The sequence below is a fragment of the Triturus cristatus genome, chromosome 7 (genome assembly GCF_964204655.1).
Source record: "Triturus cristatus chromosome 7, aTriCri1.1, whole genome shotgun sequence".
In the NCBI taxonomy this organism is placed as follows: domain Eukaryota; kingdom Metazoa; phylum Chordata; class Amphibia; order Caudata; family Salamandridae; genus Triturus; species Triturus cristatus.
In genome coordinates, this window is record NC_140590.1 from 118,435,888 (window position 1) to 118,460,387 (window position 24,500).

Genomic DNA, 24,500 nt, shown 5'->3' on the forward strand with positions numbered 1-24,500 from the left:
CCTTGCTTTATGCAATCAAATCAATTCCTGTTAAGGACTGGAGTTTTTTAGATAGGTGTGAAGGTCAGATACGAAGTAAAATATGTAATTTTAATACGTTAATTCCAACGGCAGCAATTAGATTGGAATTCGGTCTAATAAGCTCCTATATCCAAGGTTTATCCAGGGTTTTACGCTGGGGCTATCAGCTAAAACACAGCGAGCCAGATTCACTAAGAGGTTTTTTGTGCCATGAAATCTTTGATGTTAAGGCAGGTAAATACTATTTTCACCGTGACTTCTCATTGGCACTAGAAACCTTTGGTATACAAGAAGAATCAGTGTTCACACTTCCTCCATTAGGATTTAAGTCTCTCATAAAAACCTTAAGTGGTAAAATTAGCTTCAATAGAGACATTAAATTCTGCAACTCTAAAGAAAGATTAAAGCTAATAGCCAGGACAAACTCTCAGAGAATTGCACAAAAATATTTATTTCGGAATTTAGAACACGCAATTCGTCGCTTGCTCGTTGTATGCCATATGAATCTCGTACCTTTAAATGATCTTACAGCAAACTGGTCTCAGAATCTGAATAATGTAAAAACTTGTAACTTGTGTATGCTGAGCATTCAGACCCTGGACCATGTTTTGTTTGTTTGTCCTGCATTGACTTTGAGTCGTTATCGCTGGCTTCGACCAATGTTTTTACCAAATTGTGTTAAAAACGTAGCATCAGCTCAAGACTATCTTTTTTGCCCAAAAAACGAAGCAGTGTGTGTAAAACTCTTTAATTATTTTAAGGAGTTTATGTATATATTTTACATTTTGCATACCTTTTTATTGGGCAGATATACTTTCTGCTTGTCATCTTTTTATGAAGTATCAATATTTTGTTTTATATTAATTTAGCATTTTGCACACTGATTGGCTGCTATTTACTGCTATGTTGCACAATAGGGTTGTTGATTCTGCTTCCCACTATGCTCTCGTTGTTAACCTCAACTCCTAATTGAAGTGGGTCTCAGGATGTATTTTGCACATGAACTGGTTGCTACTGAATTGCTCTTTTGCACAGGTCTGGATATGCTTAGCTATCCTTTTCCCACTGCTAATTCTTATTTAAATATTTTAAGTTGAATTTGAACTTTGGACTTTGTCGCATATGTCCTGGCGTATATATACTGCCCTTTGCACCTTTTTTTGGAGATGTTCTGTTACTCCCTTTTTTCTGCTGCTAATTCTAAATAGATTTTTTTTTAGCTGAAACTGAATTTAGATACTATTTTGTGTACGAACTGGCAGCTCTCCAATGTCATATGTACATCCCAGGATATGCAATGTTGAAAACCTTAAGTATTTTATGTTCCGTGATTATTGACAATATTGTCTGTTTTTACTTAAAGGAAATTTTAGCCATCATAATGCAGGTCTCTGATGTTTATATGATGCTTTTTGGATTGAGATTGTAATGTTTTATTACTCGGAATAATAAGTGTGTGTTCTAATGTGGACCTCCTAGGAGATCCAAATCTTAATAAAATATTTAATTGAATCCAGGTTGAACCCATTTGGAGTTTTTACCTTGGGACTTAGGGGCATATATACAAGCCCCTATTGCTACAGGAACGTCACTTGGCGATAGGGGCCTCATCTTATTACAAGGTGGTGTAAAGCCATTTAGCATGAGCAGCACACATAAAAACACCTTGCATTATTCTTTAAGTGTCCCTTCCTGCACAAAAACAATCATTTTTAAAATTAAGAGTTGCAACTTCTATGTGAGCTGCACAAAGTACACCTTCCTGTACATAAATAATTATTCCCACAATGCAGGCATCCTTGCACTATGGTACAAGGGGGCCTACTTTGGCTCTAGGCAGCTAAATTTAGCACCAGCGCAGGAAGAAACGCAGGGCTGCACCGTATTGTTGTAAATACGGTGCAGCTCAGCGTCTCTAAAGTGACGAAGCATTGCATCAGCCTTCTTGGTTTAACAACACGTTCTGCCACTCTAGATGTAAATATGTCCCATAGTCTTAAAAACGGAAGTCAGAAATCTTTAGCCGAGCAGGGCAGCAGGCTGTAGGCAAATAGGCTCCATGATACATGTTGGATCCCATTGGCTGAGGCAGAAAAAGATCAGAGTGTGAAAATTTGAATTTTGCATCTAGTCCTCTCACCAGTCAGATCTTTTAGCGTCTTTGTTAATCAAGCTTTTAACATTTGCACTTAGTCATTTTTTTGGAGCTTGACATTTTCCAGTGGTGCAAGGTTACAGGCGCTATCAGAGAGGGCTCCACAAAGCCGGCCATGTATCTGTAAGACCCATCTCAATCAGATTTACTACTACGGAGAAGTTCTGAACAGAAGAAACCTGAATCTTCAGTCCAGCAGCAATGCACCTTCGACAGGCGGTCCATGTTCTCATGAGATCTTGATGTTGAATTAAATCCTAGGTGTTTAGTGGTGGTAGATGAAGTGCAGCCAAACTCAGCCAAGGGTCCCAGGACCCCAGGAAAAGAACTTGGGTTTGAGGACTCCCTAGACAGGTCTATGTGGCACTGCAAGCTGGGCAGTTGCAGAAATTATTTTTTTTGTCGCTTTTTGTGTCCATGTTGCTCGAAACAAGGGGTCAGCCAATTGACCCTTGAAGTCACTTTTTTGTTCTGGATACAAGATGGAGCAGGACCAGTTTTTATCAGTCAACCATGTTTGCACTTCACTTTAGTTAATGGCACAATGGGTGCTGTAGTTCACTAGTGACATTTAACTTACATGCTCTGGGTACACGTTGTACCATATTCTAGGGAGCTATAGGTAAATTAAATATGCCAATTAGGGTTATGCCTATTTGACCATCTTTAAAAGAGGGGAGCACAGGTATTTTGCCACCAATTGCCAGGGGTAAATTGAACGGAGTTCTACAGCCATCAAAAAGAGGGCAAACATCTGGGGGTTCAACATGTAACATTACCTACAAGAACAGTACATCACAATGCTGTAAGCATCCACAACCCAGCTTCCTCTCCACATTCTTGTTGACTTTGGGCTTGTCTTTGACCATGTCCTGTGCTTTGGCTAGGTTCAAGGTATAGAAATACCACATACATATGTTGTGAAACTGTCTTCCATATCTACTGCTAATACTTTTTCTGTTTTGCAGAACAGAGTTTTGCATAATTCGTACTTTTGTTGTGCTTGTTGTGTGTGGGAGTTTTACCAACCTATTTCCACACAAAACCGATTGCTTGTTTAGTGAGTGAGGCACTGATACTTCCTCTTCTGTGCCTTTGTGTTGAAGCCCATGTAGTTTCTTATGTGGGTGAAGCTTTCACAGCAGTTGTCTGGCAGGAAAACCTGAACTTCCTCTCTTTGTGCTGTGCTATTTTTGTGTGAATGAAACCTGCACAATAGCTGCCCTTGTTGAACCCGCACTGTATTTGTGAGGCAATCCTGCATTGCTACTAATGCCTATGGCGAATCTAGGCCGCGTGTGAAGGAATCATACAGTCTTGCCTGTTTCGTAGCTGTTTGTGTAACCATGAAGGTTGCAATATTGGCACGTGTACGGTAATTGAGGCATATATCTGTGAAGTTGTATTTCAGATGCCGGTACCATATGTATTGTCAATTGCTGACCTTATATCCCAGTACATGTGTTGAAGCGATCGCTGTGCCCCACCCTCCAGTTTGATCTTTGATAGAGCCAGAAGACCTGGGACTCATGGGAAACAAAGAGAAAGGAAATGGTAAGAGAACAGCAAATAGGATAGAATGAGTAAAAGAAACATAGAAGAATGGGGAAAAGGGAGACCATGAGAGTGAGGCCAAGAAAAGGATGCCAAAAGAGAGTAGGGGGTCACAAAGAGACAGTGAAGAATGTGATAATCCTGTGCAAAGAGGATAAGGAGGTAATAACAGAAACGTAGCAAGCTGAATAGAGACAAGGATTGGAAAAGGGAGTGACAGAGTGTTGGGGCTGATGTAGCATTCAAACAATAGGGATGAATAGTGAGGGTATAAGTAGGAAGCTAAGATAAGAATTGAGAGGACTGGGAGACAGGCAAGAGCACTGCAGGTGATCTCAATGATAGAGATAGGTATGGCAGAGGAAAAGGTGAACTGATAGGAAGACTTTGAAGAAAGGAGATAACAAGTTATCAGATTTGGATAAGAAAGTGGTACAAATAGAGGTTTGTGAGAGGGGTAGAGATTGTGAAAGAAAGAGAAATGGGAGCATATCATGCATCTATATCATTAGCCTTCATCATTTCGACATAAGCAGTTGCAGCTCAGCTATAACAAAGTGTGCAATTGCATAGGACTGTGTGGCTTTATGTACTTTAAAGATTATTGTGCCAGGCGTACCATGCCAGCGCCCTAGCTAAAATGTACTTGATAACCAAAAATGGTATGTATCTTCCTTTGTAACAGATGTGGAAAATCAGAATACTTCCACTTATTGTAGAGTTTACTGATGTAATATTAGATGTCATCAGGGTCAAAGGCCATGCAACATCTCTTCCCAGGAAGCCATCTGGTCATATGATGTTCTGTCCTGTGGTATGTGGATCAAAGGTAAGCTGATGTCACTTTGCTAGTTTGGTGAAGCCATGTCCATACTCTTTTATGCCTGTATCCAAAAATAAAACGTATAACTGGGTTGAACTTAGTTTCTGTATCATACCTAAACTCCCTAGCACCTATTTACCAGCCAAGTACAATCAGATGACCATGGTTGGCATTTAATCCTTTTTGCTATTTTTATAGTTAAAATTTTGAAATTAACTCCTGTTTCCCTCATTGGATTTTTGTTGTTTTGGTGTCATTTAATTCATTACAATTTACTGTATTTTTCTAAATTATTTTTGAATGTTATCACTGCTTTGGTACTGCAAACATACTTTACTGCATATATCCTTTAAATTAACGTATCTGCTCTGTACCACAGTCACCAGGGTGTTGAGCTCTAGTTTATTTAGTGACTATAGTGGTTCACCTTGTCGAGGGGTGTGGCTATTACTTGAAGTGAGTATTCACCCCCCAACCGATACCCCAATTTCTTACAACCGTAAATTTATTAGACTATATACTCTCTTTGAGACTTTTTTTTAATGAATATTCTTTGCGTACAGATGTGAAATGTGCTGCTCAAACAATGCTAGTCTCAAATTCAGGAATTGGTTTTTGAGTTAAAGTGTAGCTCCATCTCTTGCCACCATAACTCCTTAATGCACCCCCCACACTCCCCATCGTGCTCAAGTGCAGGACTTGGTAATTATATTACTCTGCAATTGTAACTAATGAATTAGTTCCCTAGTCTCTGACAATTTCCATCCAGCAAAACTAGTAAATAGTGATTTCTTATATGTTATGTAATCTCAAATCTCCAATCTCACTTCATATGGTAAACCAGATTGTTGTTGCTACTCAATTTGAAATGCTCATTGTTCAGAGATAAGAACTTTCCAAAGGGCTAACAGTAACATTTAAATCCTCCAGATGACCTTTGACTCTCAATGATTACTATAACTTTGAGCTTCCTCTGGTTCTGGGAGTGAGTCCACCCTTAGAGGCAATGGTCATTACACAACTCTGGGATTATTTGCCCTGCCTAGGGATCAAATCCATATACACTTATGGTAACTTCCTATAATGTTGCCCAAACTACTGAGCTCCTGCCCTTTGCTGCTCCACCTTTTTGAGAATTGAAATGTATAACTATTGTGTAACAAAGGGTCATTCATAGTCACAATAATATAAGCATACAATACCTTGAAGTATGTCCTCTTCTTGGGGAATGCACTTGTAGCATTCCAGAAAGCGATCTGAAGAGCCCCAATTGTGGCCATCCCCCAACACATTTGTTACTTGTAACACATAAAATATACGTAATTTGGAGATACAGGATTTTAGTACTACGTCCTGTATACAGTTATATACTCTTGAGGTCATGTCCGTTTGTATTTCATTATCTGAATAAAATCATGTACATTTAATTAATTTGTGGTGCGGACATGCATAGGGCTGGCGTGGGACTAGCTGTAGATATATAAAGAGTGAAACAAGCAAGATAATGAGGATATAGGGGGCATATCATCAAGGACCGGCGATAATTATCGCTAAGTGCACTTAGCGCTAGGACAATTATTGCCGGCTAACGTGGATTTTTATCGCTGAGATAGCGTGCTATTAGCAACGCTTATCTCAAAAGCGATAAAAATCCTAGCGCTAACTGCCAAACGTGAGATTATCGCTGGAAATCCAGCGATAATCTCACAAAGTTTGGCGTTAGCTTGTTGATAGGGCCTCACAAACTTAGTTATGATATCCTCCTTCCATAGGATATCATGGCTAAGTCAGTCTTGAAGCAGGCGTAAGGAAAGTTGCGATAACAGGGGTTATCGCTACTTTTCCTGCCGCTATGCTTTATAGCATGGGGCTTGATGATAGGAGAAATGTCGCTTAGCGACATTTCTCCAGTCATGTCAGGGCAGGAACGCCCACTTTGCATCTCATTAGAGATGCAAAGCTGGGCGTTCAGATTTCAGGCGCTAATGCAAAGGTTTCACGCGATAGCGTGCCCTTGCTGATTAGGCGATAAAATTATCGCCGCTTTTCGCCCGAAAACGGACGCAAAAGCGGTGCTAATTTTTTATAGCCTGCTTGCTGATATGCCCCATAATATTTAAACCCGTGAGAACTCTCATTTACTACCGGATGATCTTGTAGAATTTCCATCATTTTATGTTACAATTGTTAAACATAATGCCAGAGATTACACCATTAATGCAACATTTCTCAATTGAGATTTTGTATAGGTAAACATCCTATTGTGGGAGCATTAGAAGAATGCAAATCACCCAAAAAGCTAGCACATAATGTGTGCATCACATGTGAATTCACACCATTTCCTTAGCCAGAAATGCATTCTTGCAGACAAAATAGATTCAAGAACTTTTTAAGCTCTAAATAATATCATAAAATGCTGTACCAGCAGTTCATGTATTTTTGCTTCTTTTAATCTCTTATGGCCATATTTATGAGCCCAGCTGCTTCGCACGTGCACCGAACAACATTGTAAATGCATGCGGCAACTCAAAAACGAGATGTATGAAGCCACGCGAGGCCACATTGCGTGGCCCTGAGTGGCCTAAGAAATCTGGAGTAATGCAACGCAGCGCAAATCGCCAGTGGTGTTCAATTAACTTCCAAGGTGATAGAACATATCTTTATAAAGAAAGAAATTCCTCATGGAAAAGTGCTTTACATTATCCTACAAATGGAACAGGACAACTTTGGGCATATTATTAAGAAACGGCGTTAAAATTATCGCCGCTTTAGCGGCAGAAAACTGCCTCTAAAGCGGCGATAATGGGCTTGATGGATTACAAATTTGGAATGCATCTCAATGGATGGCATCTTTTGTGAGAGCTTGAAAAGCTCCAATCGAGTTGGTCAAAGGGCGAATGTCTTCGACCTTTGTGAGCCCATTTTGGATGGGGCAACATTCAGATGAGCCGGAGCGCAGAAGCTGCATGTCAGGGCAGACACGAGTAAACGAAACACAATGTCGATGGGAGGAGGCCGATGGCCATTACAAAGGAAAAGGGGGCGATAGGAGTAGCTACATTCTTAAACCTATACACAGGTAGTGCAAATAGTCATTGATGTGGTGAAGCCCCATGAAATTCTATCTGGAACATGAGTTATATAAGTAAATAAATGGAAAACAACAGTAGTTAAGTCTCACCCGAAATAAGATCATATCATGACTAAGCTATTTTAGACGTAATGAGAGGAGTTCATTCAAATGTGTTTTTGAGAATATTTTGTTATCTTGTGTTTAGTTTTCCAGAATTCCCAGTCTTCATTTCTCAGTATGGAGAGTTGGTTTTACAGAAAATAGATGGGCTACAACTAATCTGTTACCCTTATGTGAATGGCTCACCACCCCTATTCGGGAGTATGTACAAGTCAGAAAACTATGATACGTCTTCTTAGTTGGAGTTGCAAACCTGTTTTATGAGTCAGTACTAATTTACTGACACCTAAAATGTTATTTGTACATATAAAATGTGTTGATGCTTTCAGTCCGAATCGTTTTTTTGCGACCCTAGAACTCTTCTGTACATCAGCTCCTAGATTATTTTTTAAATATTGGCTCAATATAACCTAGATGTAACTCTTTCGATGTGAAACACACAAATAACACGTTTTAAATCCTGCATCCCGACCCCACATTGTGGAAAATTATTGTCACTCACATCTACACAGCTTTGAAACTATAGACCATACAGGTCCTCTCACTTCGTTGAAATCTACGCCCATCAGTTTCGATGTACGGCATGACTAGCTGCTCAGTAAATTCTGCGGGCACTTCGATTCATTTATTTTCTAGACAATAATTTTGGTCTTATTAGATAAAAACGTGCACATTTTACCCCTTTTTCGTGTGTTTTCATTCAGAAGGCCTTGGTAATTTAAATGCTGCATTTTTGCAGTGACTTGACAAAACTGAAATGTCAGGGTGCTGGTAGAAGACATTTCTTGTTTGACACGAAAACGTCAGGACCCATCCTGCACATGCATTGCAGAATAGTTGAACCTTAAAACACAGCATACCGTATATATACAATAAACAGGTCTATTTACAGAGCCTGCGCAGTGCAGGAAAGGACATCTCACCAGGTCTCATTGATGGGATGGAGGTCAGTACTTGTCAGCAATGCTAGAGCCTGGGTTCACTATAGAATTAATGCTTTGCTGCTACTCTCCTCCTAGCACCGGTACTCACATCAAGCGTGCATGCAAAAACACAGTAGCTAAAGAAAAATAGTAAGACAGAAAGCGTGGTCACAAAAAAGTGCTGATGCTCGCTCCAGCCCATTAAAAGCACTTAAAACGTATTATTCATAGGGATTTCATGTACTTACTTTGTGAGAGGCGCCACTGGTGCGTCCACCTCCCAGGCAGCAGGCAGGCAGGGCTGAGGCACAACACTCAGAGTGTCACATGGAGGGTGAAAAATAGAGAACTGTGGTAGGCAACTTCCTCCTTGTCTCAAGCCCCAGGCAGCCTCCTCTTTTCTGGCACCCCAGGCTTCTTCTGCAAGGGGAGGGGTCGAAGATGCTTAAGGTTACATGACAATGGTTGGGATTTTTGTATGTACAATAAATTGCACATAATTGTCAAAACAGAAACGTTATCTGGGTCAGGCAGTTTTCAATGGTGTAGATTAATTCTCCACAGTTGGCACGTGTCATGACCAGGTAACAGGAAACCACAGGGCTCTTAAACTTGAACAAAAAATATACCCTCTTCCTCTTGCCAGCAGGACTTAAATATCTGACCTTTAACTGCAGAAACCTGTTTATAACACAAAGAGGCATCAGCGATCAAAGAAAAGGTGCAGGAAAGAGAGGAAGGAAACCTGAGACCCGACGAGGGAATGTGGATCTCAGCGTAATGAGTGGTAAGTATTCAGAGCTTTACCACTTTAGGGGCATATCAACAACAACCGGCGATAATTATCGCTGAGCGCACTTAGCGCTAGGATAATTATCGCCGGCTAGCGTGGATTTTTATCGCTGAGATAGCGCGCTATTAGCAACGCTTATCTCAAAAGCGATAAAAATCCTAGCGCTAACTGCCTAACGTGAGATTATCGCTGGAAACCCAGCGATAATCTCACAAAATGTGGCGTTAGCTTGTTGATAGGGACTCACAAACTTAGCCATGATATCCTCCTTCCATAGAATATCATGGCTAAGTCAGTCCTGAAGCAGGCATAAGGAAAGTAGCGATAACAGGGGTTATTGGTACTTTTCCTGCTGCTATGCTTCATAGCGTGGGGCTTGATGATAGGAGAAATGTCGCTTAGCCACATTTCTCCTGTCATGTCAGGTCAGGAACGCCCACTTTGATTCTCATTAGAGATGCAAAGCTGGGCGTTAAGATTTCGTACGCTAAAGCAAGGTTTCACGCGTTAGCGTGACCTTGCTAATTAGGCGATAAAATTATCGCCGCTTGTCGGCCGAAAACGGCCGCAAAAGCGGCGATAATTTTCTATTGCCTCGTTGCTGATATGCCCCTTGGTTCTTTCTCATCCTAGTGCCTAATCTTAAACCAACATCTCCCTGGCAGCGGTAAACAAATCATGACCCTCTCATGGAGGTACTGCTCCCAAAGCACTTGGAAAGAAAAGTTACTGCCCAGAAAATAACCATATCAATGACCACAAGAAAAAAGTCAAACTCCTGTTAATGAACAAACTCTTGGTATAGACCCTCAGTTCTCTGCCCCCTGAGGTATTTGTTTCTTCGACACTGTATGTACTTTTACTGTGCTTAATGAGGTGCATGTCACTGTCTCATCGTCTTGTAAAGCGCTCTGATACCCGCATGGGTCACGTTCGCGCTATATGAAACTTTTTGAACAAACTAACAGTAGGGATGGGGTGAATAAAAACACACTAAACAAGCATTGACAAAGTCAAAAGTTATTGATTTATTGCAGTAACACATGCCACTGCTTGTTAATACCCTCTATGATTATAGTAAATTTAAACACTTTTACTGAATATCAATTTAATTTGTATTGTTTTATTGAATTCTTACTGACCAAATCAGTTATGAGAATTATGGGGCATATCATCAAGGGCCATATCGCCGCTTTCCTGGCTTTAAAAGCCAGAAAAGCGTTGATATTCACATCGCACTATCAGCAAGCTCGTGCTAAGCCTTGTTAGCGCTATTTTCCATGAGTTTGCTCCTGTTTTCTAATCGCCCTGCATGTCATCGCTAATGACATGCAAAGTAGGCGTTACGGAGCAAAACTTCATGGAAATGGACGCTAACAAGGCTTCGCTTTATTAACAAGCCTGCAGCAGACCCGTTTAGCGACAATCGTGCTAAACCCCGTTATCGCAGGATCTTAACACCTGCTTGAAAGTCGACTAAGCCATCTACATAATGGGATGTGGATTGTAAGGTCACTGGGGCATATCAGCAGGGATCTCCTTATCTCCTCCAATTGAACTCTTGTTTTCTGGCGATACTGGCGCTTTTCGCTGCTATTGCTGGATTTCATATCACCTCGGAGATAAGCCTTGATAATAATACGCTATCACGGCATTGAAATCCAGCGATAGCTGGCGATAAAATAAATAGCGCTAAACACGCTTTCTTGTTAATATGCCCCTATTTGAGCAAATTACTTGTATTTCTTTGGTCTATTCTGTGAAACCAAGTTTAGTAGATGTATTACTTTTGCACTTGTTGCCAGACTAGTTCAGTTATAGGAATTCATCGCTAAGTATATCAAACTGTAAGTAATGTGCACTTCTAAACATGTCTGCCTCGTTGCCTTCTTTTCCTACGAGTCGTAGTGGTTGTAAGTGCCGTAGGGTGCTACCTCATACAGATAGTTGTTGTCTTTCTACCATGAGTTTTACTGTTAGACGAGGGTCACATGTTATCAGTGGGGCAGTGCAACTCCTAGACAGGCAGTGCTGGCGCTTAGGGTGTACAAGCAGGGCCGGACTGGGAACCAAAACCGGCCCTGACAAAGTCCTCAGCAGGTCCCCCTGGGGGGTTGGGGGTGCGGCCGAGCTCTTTGCCAGGGCCTGTTTTCAGCCGATATTGTTACAGGGCCGATTTTGCTGCTATGCTGCAAAAACGGCCCTGTAACAAAAAAGGCACCCAGTGGCCCAAAACCGGCCCCCACCCGTGCGGCGCACCGGGGGATTGCCTGGTGCCCGCTACGGCCAGTCCGGCCCTGTGTACAAGAACAAAAGGAGCAAAACTGCACTGAGTAAGGTCTTTATCCAACATTAGGCATGTAAATGCAGGAAGAGGTCTTAAGAGCTTGGCTGAGGCTCTCTAAGGGGGGACGAACGGTCTCTGAGTAGTAAATTAGGAACACTCGGGGTATCTGAAGGCATACTGTACCGAATCCAGTAAAAAGTGGTAGGAGGGCCAACTTAGGAAATGTATTCCTGGACTTTTGTTGGTGTCTAATTAATAGCTGGGTTCTTTTGATGCAGATACCTTTATAAGGTATCAGGGGCCTGATGTATGAGGCCATTTTGCAATTGCAAAGCCTGCAATTCACAAGATCACAGAGTTTGAGACCCCAAGATGGATGTTTGCTATGGACTAAATCCATTTTGGGATTTAGCAGCACGTTACCGAATCACTAATAGATTAAGAAACCCAAGAGGAATCACTATTTGGAAGGGACGTCCCTTCCAAATATTAATGCATTAAGATCCTCATCAATGTTTTGCGACTGAAATCCAGTCGCAAAACATTGACATTTTACTGACACTTGAATGGGTAATTTTAACCTTTTACAATTGGGAACCCGTTCCAGTTTGGGAATGTTTAAAGAAAAATTGTTGAGGAGTAGGCAGTGGTCTATATGGGATGCATCCAAATGCAGTGAGGTTCAATTTGTAACCTACCTCATGAATGCCAATGAGGTAAATCGGATTGCGACCCATTATAATTTGTAGTTTTGTCGACCAGCCTATTAGTGCATAATTCAGTTCATCAAATTCCTTTGCATTCACAAAAAGTCTGTGCACAATTTCTGACCACTTGCTGCCAATGAGAATTTTAAAATATCAGCTCTCAGATGCTAAAACAGATCTGTTTGAAAGTATTTTAGCCTTAAGGTCCCTTAGGTCATATCGAGGATCTCTAAGAGCTGAAGTGTTTGGGATGGACCATAGTTGTTTGAGAGTTGGCCATGCATGTCTACGCATGCCTATGCATGTCTATGCATGTCTAAAGGCAGACAAATAGTTTTCAAGGCATTGCAAAGGCCATTGCTGATGTATCTTCAAAGGACTGCTGACATTCCTTGATCAAGGTCTGCACGCCTTAGTGCCAAATAATGTTGGGTAACCAACTGAATATTTTATATTAACAGCTAACAGTGTTTAATGGTGAAATATTATTTTCAGAGGGCTGTTCATAGGTGACTATGAGCTCTTTGGGGCTCTCTTAGGAGAGACTTGTGGTGTTTGAATACCATTTAAGCAGACTGAAAAAGGGCCTTTTCAATGAGTTGGGAAGCAGATTCATTATCCAATGTCAGCACCTTCGAGGGATGATGAGGGGGCAGGTCTGTGATCCATTTTCAGATTCGGAAAGGCAGTAAGAGGTCATAGGAAACATGAAACCTCCCTTTCTCCATACCTGCCTTACTCACAAGGAAAGTTAAAAAAATAACAAATGCTGCCTAAAATGTATCTCTGAGCTGGTCGATGATGATGTTTAAGGGCCTGATTATGATCTTGGTGGACAGGGCTACTCCGAAGGAAATCCCATCCGCAAAATTACAATTCCATTATATCCTGTGGAACTTGTAATACGGCGTACAGAATATCCATCATGTTTGTGACGGAGTATCACATCCACCAAGATGGTATTCAGGCCCTTAAACATCAGCATCGACCAGCTCAGAGATACATTTTAGGCAGCATTTGTTATTTTTTTAACATTTCTTGTGAGTACGGCAGGTACACTTATGACTCACAGTATAGGGTATGAGCGAGACAGTGGATTATTAATTAGGGTCGATGGTAGTCCACAGCAAGTAACAATGGCAATATTCTTTTTAGGTATATACAAACCACAAGGTGGGTTAAGGATCTATTCTAAGGGAAGTTCAAAGACCTGTGCGGACACAATCCCCAATACAATTAGTAACAAAAATAAATGTCCAGGGGTCTAGCAAGAGGTAAGAAGCACAACCAATATATGAAAGTAATCATAAATATCCATGGAAGAGTCCTATTTAAGAGGACGAAATCCCATCACCCACCGAGGTGGCATGCTTCATCATCTGGGATCTCCTCTCAGTTGCAAAGCCTAGTGCAACCAAGGGCTGCAACTCCCTCACTGAGGGGGAGGAGCTCATGGATGTTTTAGATTGAGTACATTGGTCTGATCTCCTAAGATAAGTGAAGCATGGGAATATTACTTGTGGTGGGTGTTTGCAATGCAAAGAATAGTGATATAATAAAGTGACATTAAAATTGACTACCAAACGACTGATGACATTTTAATAATTGCCTCTTGGTGTCAATGGTTAAAAAACAGTGCAGGCGCAATCTGAAAAAAATGGTCTAGCGCGCTCATTAATATAGAGGGTCAACATGTTTCAGCCATTGTGATCGGATTTCGAATGTGGCCTTCCTCAGGACCTAGATGGTGTGTCTACTGCAAATATATGTGTTCAAAACAAATTGGAGTGATATAACCTACATTAATCTGTTGTCTTATTATTGAAGAATATACAGGATAATTGTTGTCACCTGTGAAAAAAGACAAACATAGTGACAAAGTGTACCTTTTTGGAAAAGATGAAAACTTTCTTGTACTGTATATTGTACTTTTAAAGGAGAACATCACTTATTATTAAATTACTTTTCTAAATTGGTGTGGGATTATTCAAGTGTTGTGTTTTCACTTTATTTCTGTTTGAAATGCTGCATACATTTTTTACCCATTGTCTCTAAGATAAGCTGACCTGCTCTGTGCCAAGCTACCAGAGGTTCGAGCACGGGTTAGCTTTGGGGTTTTCTTGTGACTTCACCCTGACAAGTATTGTGGTTGCTGCTTGAGTAGGGATTCGCCTCCCCCCCCCCAACTAGTAACCCAACTAGTAACCCAGTGTCTTACACAGGAGCTATGGCAATGTAAGGCCCACCAGCAAGTCTCTCTTGGTGGATCGGCTGGCAGGTTGGTCACGTTCCCTCAACGGTTCTTAAAGCAAAAAGTAAGAGAAATGTTGCTAAGTCCCAATTTTTAGCATTAGGCAGAAGGAGTGCACTCTGACACCAGTCATGGGTTCCAGCACCTCAGGAACAGCACTTAGGGATCAGGACACACTCCAACAGAAGACAGCAGCAGGATCCAGGGCAGGTCTAGTGGAAACAGGGCTGCTGGAATATTCTAAAAAAGTGTACTTGTTGCAGATTTTGTGTCTTGTTGTTTAGCTAACTGACATGGGGGTACACTTCTTTGTTCTTGGTATAAGTGGGAACATGTCCATCCCTTGGGGTTCTCCTTATAGGTTTCAGCAGACGGTGAAGTCCTCCTTGTGTCTTCCACAGATTAATTAGCATTCTGAATAAGGTGCCCAGGAGTGCCACATTTATGCCTGACACTAGGCAGTGGGTGGGGGTGGCCCCTTGCCCCTCCCTAACCAATAGGTTAAATGTTCACAAGGACAACCCTACACACTTTTACAGAAGTTCCTGTTTGACTGTCAGCAAACAATCCCACATTCCACTTTTCTACCCAAAATCAAAATGCCAGAACCATTCTTTCCTTGTGCACATTTTCCTGTGTGCAACTTGTGATGTGGCCATACGAATGGGCAAACCCTCCCTCAGGTCACTCTAAACTAGTTCTGAGGCAGCTTCTCTTCTCACTGGTCTTAGAGCAGCCTCATTAGGTTCAAAGGAGGCATGCCGAGGTATGAGCTGTATCTGCCTGTAACAGGGTAGGCATTCTTTGAAGCTCAATAATGGGCCAGGCACGGCCTTCAGGTTATCCTGCTCAAGGAAGAAAGACACCATGCCACATCAATGGCTCTTTTTCCACTATCTGGGTGCAATACACATCTCCCTCCAGGGGGAACTATCATGGGTCAGCTGACAACTGACACTGACAGGAAAGCCTTTTGGTGTTGTGCAGGAACAGATAACTTTCTAGATGCGTAGTAAAAGGCACCTTCCTGCACAAAACAATCTCCTGAGGCATTTTCTCTTTCTATGTGTGCTGAAACACACATAGAAAGAGGGAAAATCAAAGAGAAATGAAGACATTTGTCCTAGCTATGCCTCCCATGGGAAGGCGTAGCATTTTGGCACATTCACATATCTTCCCGTAATGGTGAATCTGGGAATGCATCAAAATCCATATGTTTTCTGTGGGACAACCCACACACTACCCATGGAACCCCTCTCTGGGACAGAGTAATGCAAAGCAGTGATTTGTACTGTGTTTCCTCACTCTGTATTCATTAAGGCACTCATGGCCACGTAAGGTGGCCTTGCATGGCTTGATAAATCGTATGTTAGGGTTGTGTCACGCATGCACCCTGTTGCGTGGTGCAAATGTCACACAACCCGTACATAAATATGGCCCTAAATGTTTGCAAGAGTATGTTAATCAAGACTGTGCACCTTTTTCAAGCTATTGTTCATCTACAGCCAAAACCTTCGAAGTTACCTTCAACTACATTACTGAAAGGCCTGAAAGGGAAGGTAGTATATCTTTCACTAGACTTGAATGAGAACATTCAAACTTGTGATATATACTGAGAAATTGTAGAAACACTAGTGGTTTTTGCATATGCTGTGCGAACAAAGGACTAAACCATGTGTCAGGGACTGGTAAAGTTAGATAAAGAAAGCCTTATAATACTTAAAACTAGAAAACAAATATTACATGTGTATTACACATATAGATGTAGAGAAGCACTTGACTTCACAGACCAGTCTACAGAGAGTGGTCAGTTTGGAAACACAACATCCATCAGTGCGGAATGCTGTGTTTACCCTCTGCACTACAAATACTTCAAGGAGTAAGCTCCAGAGTTGTATCAATTTAGGCAGGCAAAAAGGGAGCAAAGTTGCTCTTCTGCATTGCCTGAAATGTAGAGCAAAGAAATGCACCAAATCTATGACAATATGACACACTTCTGCTCCCTCTTATCACTGGTGCGGTGTATGCTGCCTAGTACCAACGCAGGCACCCTTGTGCCATCCTGCAAGGGTGCAAGTGTTATGGGTTATCGTTCACCATCCTGCACAAAAACAATCTTTGGAGGCAATTTCCTCTTTCTATGTGTGCTGCAGAATGCAGCACATCTGGAAAGGTGAAATAACTAGTATTTCTCCTTGTTACCCCTTTCTGTGGTAGGTGCACCATTTTTGTGCGATCTCAGGTGTACGGTCTTTAGTAAATCATGGAATTTTGACAGAATTCATAGATGGATATACAGAAATACACAGGCTCCACTCATGTAATGCCTACCACAATGAAATGCAGAGAAACACAGACCAAGCCTTTGCGTTGTGTCATATTTCTTTACGTCATGCAAGACGTTGCAAATAGATGTCTTTGTAAATACCATTAAGGTCTTTTGTTTCCTTCCACCTCTGTTTCCTACAGAAGAAGGGTGTCGCTAAGATGAGCTTTGTGTGCAGATCCCTGCCATTGAGTACAGGACAATTACACTATATTCTGAAATCCTCCGTTCATTTTAGACAGAATGTTACATTTCGTTTTCATCTTCTGCTTGAAAGTAAGCTGGCTGTAGTGTGCCATGCCATCGAACATATTGTCAAAATAGTAGCACGATTCCTTAATATGAGTGCCAGAGAATTTCTCTAAAGGTTTTGGAAAATATGACATTCCTGAGTAAGGCCTCATGAATCGAACTGGTGGGTCATTTTGCACTGGTTCTAGCTGCATGCTGAGTAAAAATGCATGTTGTGTAAATTAGATGCACCTACCTGATTCGTAACTCTCAGATGTGCAATGTATGCTTGGGATGATCTCAGGCTTTCCATAGGCAAGCTCCTTCAGATATTGTTGGAATCCATGTTAAAACACCTGGAGAACTGTGCCTCGGGATCCAGGAGAGGCCTGTAGGTACTTCACTCTAAGGTTTCAAACAAAACTATGCTTCATCTGCATCAGACAATCCTCCCCTTGGTGGGGTTGTTGACTACTTTGGAGAAAGGAGTATCAAGCTAGATGCATTTCATTAATTCACACGTTACTTCAGATAAAAGGCGCCCACAAATGTGGGCAGGATTGTGATGAGTCAGTTCTGTTGTTCCTTGATCAGTATGGTACTTGTGAGATTCCAAATGAGTCTCAGAATAGAACCCTTAGATGGCACGTTTTGTGATTTCAGTCCCACAAATGGTGAAAATATTGTTGTCGCAGTCACAAATCTGAATTTACCTGCCACACATTCAAGCCCATGCTACTCTACTTTAGTCGTCAGAAAGGTACTGGATAAACATTCCTCATAAACATGCTTACTGCATATGATTAAAAAATATATACATTGCCACCTTTCATGGGTTGTAGCACCACCTAGCGGTCTGAGTTATTACTTTGCATCATTGTGAGAAAATAGATTATTAGTTGGAGTGGATGATAATAAAGTCCCTATTATTATTTGGTCAAGTAAAGGTTTCGGTATTTTAAACCTGTGATCAACCCCGGGCACAGAGCAGAGAGGCTCAACTCAAGAAAATGTGTAAAGCAAGTACCAAAACAGTTAAAAACACAACATAATAAAACCCCACTCCTATTTATAAAAATAGGCAATTATTGAATAAACACATTAATACCAAGATGACTAAATCTGATAAGGGAGACTGGAGCTATAATTTATTAAAGATTTAAGTAGAAATGGTGCTACAAAGCACAAAACTCTAATGCTTACTAATGGTCGCGTAGAATGGGACTTGAGCACAATTTGAGTCTGACTGCGACTGATCATGAGTTAAATACACCAACCAGGTTCATCCTGGTTAAAGATTTTACCTTCTGACTTAGTACTGTAAGTCACCCTTTCAAGTGCGTCCTAAGTGTTATATATATATCACCAAAAGACAAAAGTTTGGTTAAAAAACAAAAGTTGGTCATCAACCAGACAGTGAATACACAAGAATTAGCTTGGTATCTTGTTCTTTCCTTTCAAGTGTTACATGTGGCTCAGCAGTCATGTCAAGCAGGCTTTGACATTGGGCTGTCAAAAAGAGGAGGCCATAAGCCCCAACCCTGCATATCTATGAGGGCAGAGGAGCCATCACAGCCCATTCAGGTCAGCCTATTTATTCCTCCTGGGCTGCATTTCACAGCTATTCAAAGGTTGACTACTGGCTGGTCTCTCATTTCCTGGCTTTGTACCAGCACAGGCAACACCTCAGGTGACACCAACAGTGCCCGTCACAGGGTCCTCTCCTATCAGAGCAAGTATCCCCTGATTCTCTAGACCTCCACTATGGGTAGCTTCCTGCTCCTACATGTTGACTTTATCTATGGCCTTGCTGAAGGGGTAGTACCTCCTTAATTATATGTTTTTGAGACTCCTGGGGTGGCCACACCTCTTAGCTCAATTCTAACCTGTGGCAGCTCATGCCCAAAGATGCAGCCTAGTGCTAGGTCAGGACCAACAAATACTGTTCTCTGGGCAAGTACCCACCTCTATTCTAGTGATCCTAAAGCCACAGGGTGAGTCCAACCTATGAACATTCCTTACTCTACAAACCTCTCCTGGCGGATACTGATCTGGAAAGCCAGCTTTTCCAGCACTATGGTCTGGATGGCATATTTGTTCCACATAGGAGTGACAGGGACACCTTGCCTTCCCAATTCTGTGCATGATATGATTTGGTTAAGATTCTTTCCCATTTTAAGAAATTTGGAGCCCAAGGAGTTTTCTTTTTGAGGCTTCTTGTTCCTCTTTTTTCCTTGATACAGGCCTGCTGCCCCTCCTTGGGTTCATTTATCTGGCATTCTACTGCATACCCATTAATCAACTGGCCATCCAAGCTTCCTGGGGCAAGTCAATTTGAATTACATTAGATGCTGGTGTATCTCTGAAGACCAATTGCCCAAGATCTGCACTATGATAACCAAACTGTATAGCCTATCATAAGTATTCACCATATTGCCCTTCACCACGACCTCCAGTTCTTTCAATCAGATGTCAACAAAATCTGCCCACGTTTGCCATGACTCTTCGTGTGTGTGTCCTGGGACTTCTTCTGGTACTCCTCAGGTGTGCGACCCAACTTCTATACTAGTGCATATTTCATGTGAGTGTATGAGTCAACTACCCCCTCCTCTAGAGTCAGGGCAAGAGTGTGTCTCTACCCAATGTAGGAACCATCTCCCACAGCAATGATCCCAGTGCTGCTGGTCTACCTTGTACATTTTCTGATGCTTTTTCATAAGAGGCAAACAATTTATCAATGTCATCCCCCAACACAAACCTAGCTATCGGCTAGAGGGACATGTGGACCCCTGTGGACACCTGGCTGATGCTGACTTCAAAATTAGATATCAAGAGGTCAATTAGCGTCAAGAGGTGGAACTGTTTGAAGTGGTAGACAAATTGGGTGGGAGCTTCTGCAAGCTCAACTTTGTCTACACATGATTTATGTGACACCTATTTCTTTCCTCCAATTCATTCACAAAAGTTAATTCTTGGACTCCTTTCAGCCTGTCAGTATCATTGACACCCTCAGGGCTTTCTGCACTGCATTATGTCTTGAAAGAGCTCCCACGTCCTTACATGTCTTAGGAACATTCAAGGTGTGAATGGCCAGCATCTCCATGTCTTCCCTGGGTCCACTAAGGGGCATGCTGCACATCGTCACTTGGTTAAAAGGACTCAATAAGTACACCTGCTCCCTTATAAGTCTGCTTCGTCTTCAAGCACAACTGAATTACCTACAAGGCAGTAGTGGTCAGCTCCCCAATCTCCCCTGGTAGAAAAACTCACCATCATAAGGAGACAATTTGACACTAGAGGTGCAAACTTAAAAAATGCCAGAATACAGTCATTCTCAAGAAACCTGTTTTGTACTCTCTGATGGTGTTTACATATTGTTGAGGAAGAATCGGTCAACCTGCACTGCTCATAGTTTTATTTTCCAGTGGCCTTTTTTGTCCTCTGTACTTGGTCTCTCTCTTTTTCGTGCCTTCATTCAGATGTCTACTTCAATACCTTTACCAGAAAAAAAAAATTGCTAGAGCTGGTCCATAACTGGCAACTGCTTTTTCGTTTCTATAGCCACACATAGGGGCTCATTTATGAGCCCCTGCGTCACTTTTACGGCACCGGTGCGTCACTTTTTGTGACGCACCAGTGGTGTAAAACATGCGCCATGTTGCGCCATATTTACGAAGTGACGCATCTAGGTAGATGCGTCACCTCGTAAACCCCTGCGCTACATTATACCTGCGCCAGGTATAATGTATGCAGGGTGGGCGTACCCCCGCAAGAAAGGGTCGTAGGAGTGGCGCAGCAAAATCTATGAGATTTTGCTGTGCCACTTCTAGGACACCAGCAGCAGCTGCATAGATCCGTCTGCCATCCATGAACACAGGCGCCAGTCCCTGAGATTCGTAAAATGAGTACCCCTGAAACAACTGGAGCCAACAAACATCCTTTATCTGTCAACAGCACCAAGAGTCCTTCTTGGGCCTGAAATTTGAGCTCAGAAATGCAACTTGAACGGGCGTCAGCAGTGGCGGTGACTACCGGGCCACAGAAAGGGCAGTCCAGAACTCTGTCTTCATGTATCATGTATACTCCAGTCCCCTTAAATCTGGCACAGAAAACTGGCATGCTCTCACTTGCTGTTAGGCCTTTAGTAGTTGAGTAGAAGATGTCTGGTAGACTGCAACCCCCCCTGGAAGCTGGTGCTCCGCTTGAGTCCTGGGCTACAGGCCGGGGGGGATCATGAGAGGAAACTGGATAAAACCACAGCAAGAATTTTCATTCGATTACTCACCCCCTGTTTTCATTGTCCAGTTGTGCCAGCTGTCAGAACTTAAATGTATATGGGGAGAAGGGTTCAACGAGAGGGAGAGGAGCTCCTGAAACCCAGTATAAGGAAATACGTCATGTTAAAAACCTGCGAGACAATGGAGCCATATTTGATGGGCTCATTTAGTTCCCACGAGAAGTTCTTCCTGACAAGGTTTAGGTTAAATATCTTTCATCATCTGTTAATTAGACCTAAAAAAGATATTTTTAACAAGGCTGCAGCTCCCTGTGGCTGCGACGGAAAGTCTCCACAGGATATGCTGCATTTTATATTTTTATGTAAATTTTATGAATACCCGCGCAAACGCTATCTGGTAGCTCTTTTAAAGAAACTTAATTTTAACCAGATCACACCAGCACTTATGTATTTACAACTTTTGCACAATGACAGTGTTCTCCATGTAATTGAATTTTTAAAATTGTCTGTTAAATTGAGAAACTGTTTGGACCAATGAGGCTGTTTTTCTGCCTCATTTATCTCAGGAACCTATATGGACTATACTATGCCTTGCACCATTTGCACTTTATTAACTATGAATTTATTGCACGGAATTTCAGCTCTGTTTTTCTTTCTAACTGTGATGTTTATATGTATACTGTTATGCTTTGAATCAAAACCGAAATAAAGTTTTATTGATTGATTGATTGACCTTAAATGTGGATCTGCCAATCACCCAGTTCTGTTCAGCGTTTATACTGTTTGCACCAATTAACTCTCAGCATCCAGTCTTGAGCTGCCTGTCAAGCTCTTAACTCTGTTCCTTGTACGTCACAATCTCCTGGCAATCGGGTCTCCGGCAGTATGGTTGTTTTTTGGGCATTTCCTTAATTTGTGTTTGAAACTAAAGCTGTCTCTGGACTGTACTTCTTTAATTATAATCAAAAGGAAGTCTCAACACTCTCTGAATAGGGAGGGCATTAATAGCAGCCCAAAAAGTGGTTAAATAGCTGACAACGCAAGAAATATTTAGCTTCAGGCCATGCTGTCTTTATCCCTATTCTTCCAGGACTGTACCACTGTTTGAAGACATGTTTTCTAGCTGAATTCTTCACTAATTTGTTTTCACTCCATGCTTGCTATTGTTTTCAAAACAAAGCTCTTTTGATTGGCAAGGGCAGTATTAAGGGAGAACAAACACAAGGAGATGATGGACGGAGCACTGATACTTTTCAGACACTCACCCACGGTCACAGATCTGAGTTTAATCCATCGTTGTTCTTTAGCTCACTTCGCCACCCCAGAGATGCATTCCAATTCAACAGACATTGTGTGTGAGAAATGTATACAGTGAATATTGCTCTGGTGTAAAATGCCACCATTGCATCTGGGCAGAGTCAGATGTTGCCAGCATTCTATTCTGATGAATGCTTCTCAGTCAAGCCATCATCTTAAGCAGGTCCTTTTTTTTTATAAACAAAAATGTATTTCATTAACATAGCATACATCCGATATAAGAATAGAGTAACTTTATTCTTTAGTATTAAATAACATGTCCAAAAAGCGATGCCTGGCATATATCTGAGGCTATGGAAATAAGCTATTGGCATTCAGCACATTCTACTACTCTCTGCTGTCTGGTTCAAAGAAGTTTCATTATGCACTACTTGGTATGTAAAGACAAAATGACTTACTGCTGGCCCTGCTAAAATAACACTGTTTGGTGGTGAAGCATGATGGACAAAATCAGAACTTACGGATTTAAAACACCTCTCTGAAAACATAAATAAGCATGAGGCATGTAAATAACACCTGCATAGCTCAATAAAGCTTGCCATGTTTGGAAGACTGAATATTGCTTCACAGCTGAATGAGAGCTATCACATTAGAATAAGAAGCCATAACCTAGAAGTTAATTGAGACCAGTACATTTTATATAAAGTGATTGATAGTGTGCATTTTTGTGGTGTTTTTGAACTGTCATTACACGGTCACTTTAAGCAAAAAGGTTATTGAAGTAAAGGAATCTATAGCGTCCTAGTGCACTTTGTTGGCAGCTTAGAAACTGCAAAAGACACTCACTTAAAGTCAACAACAATTTTTAAAGGGACTTCTGAAAGCATCCAGAATGAGCTCCTGGAATGTAAGCTGGAAGTAACAAGATACATCATATTTCTGCAGCTACCAAGCACGGAATTTGTGACCATTGAGGCTGATGACACTACTCATGTATCCAGAAAAAATTAGGGCCAGATGTACAACCTGTTTTTGCATGCGCAAACGGGTTTGTGACCCGCTTGCGCATGCAAAAACCTCATGGGCCATGTAATAATAATAATAATATCTTCTTTATTCGGTTTTTTGCAATTTTAAAAACCATAAAAGAACAATTGTTTCGACAATACAATTCAAAATAAAAAAAAAGAAAAAGAGAGAAAAATAAATAAATAAATAAAAAAAAAACACACTAATCTTAAAAAGGTGTTGGTTAAAACTAATCGAATATCATATCATATAGCTTTAAACCATTGATTTACATAGTTTCGTTTCGTCAACATAGACTCAGATCAAACTCCAATTTACAGGTTATTCCTATGTTTCACAATACATCTTAGAAAGTTGAGGACATGATAACAGATCAATTCAGAGTCTAACATTTGAAGACGTAGCATCGCCGGGCGACATTGTCTTAATCCCCATCGCTTTAGAACAGGTAGTAACCAAACCTTCCTATGTGGATGATGAAATTTACAAAACAGAATAGTATTTAAATTTGACTGTGTTGATACTTCATCGCAAGGACAAAGAGTGGGAATCGAATCCCAACTATTTCTATCGGGGAAAGAAACTAATCTGAAAAAAGAGTCTAATCTGAATTTTGTCAGCAACATTCTATGATAGGTGCTAATCTGTAATGTCAAATATGGTTGAATGGAGTAAGTGATCTGAATCAAATTGGCATGAATGGCCGATGGCTT

General features: G+C 41.3%; 1 protein-coding gene across 3 annotated transcripts in view; it reads right to left on the bottom strand.

The window, feature by feature from the left end:
- Nucleotides 1-8,991, bottom strand: part of LOC146808983 (sialic acid-binding Ig-like lectin 10) — a 319,371-nt gene extending 310,380 nt beyond the window's left edge. Inside the window, exons 1-2 of one of the 3 annotated variants that reach the window (XM_085615780.1) lie at nucleotides 8,918-8,982; nucleotides 8,670-8,806 (exon numbers count right to left, since the gene is read on the bottom strand). The gene's annotated coding sequence lies outside the window, so the exon portion shown is untranslated. Of the gene's footprint in view, nucleotides 1-8,669; nucleotides 8,807-8,917 lie in introns of all 3 variants that reach the window. The other 2 variants (XM_085615781.1, XM_085615779.1) reach the window with 2 other exon arrangements.
- Nucleotides 8,992-24,500: the final 15,509 nt, after the last annotated feature.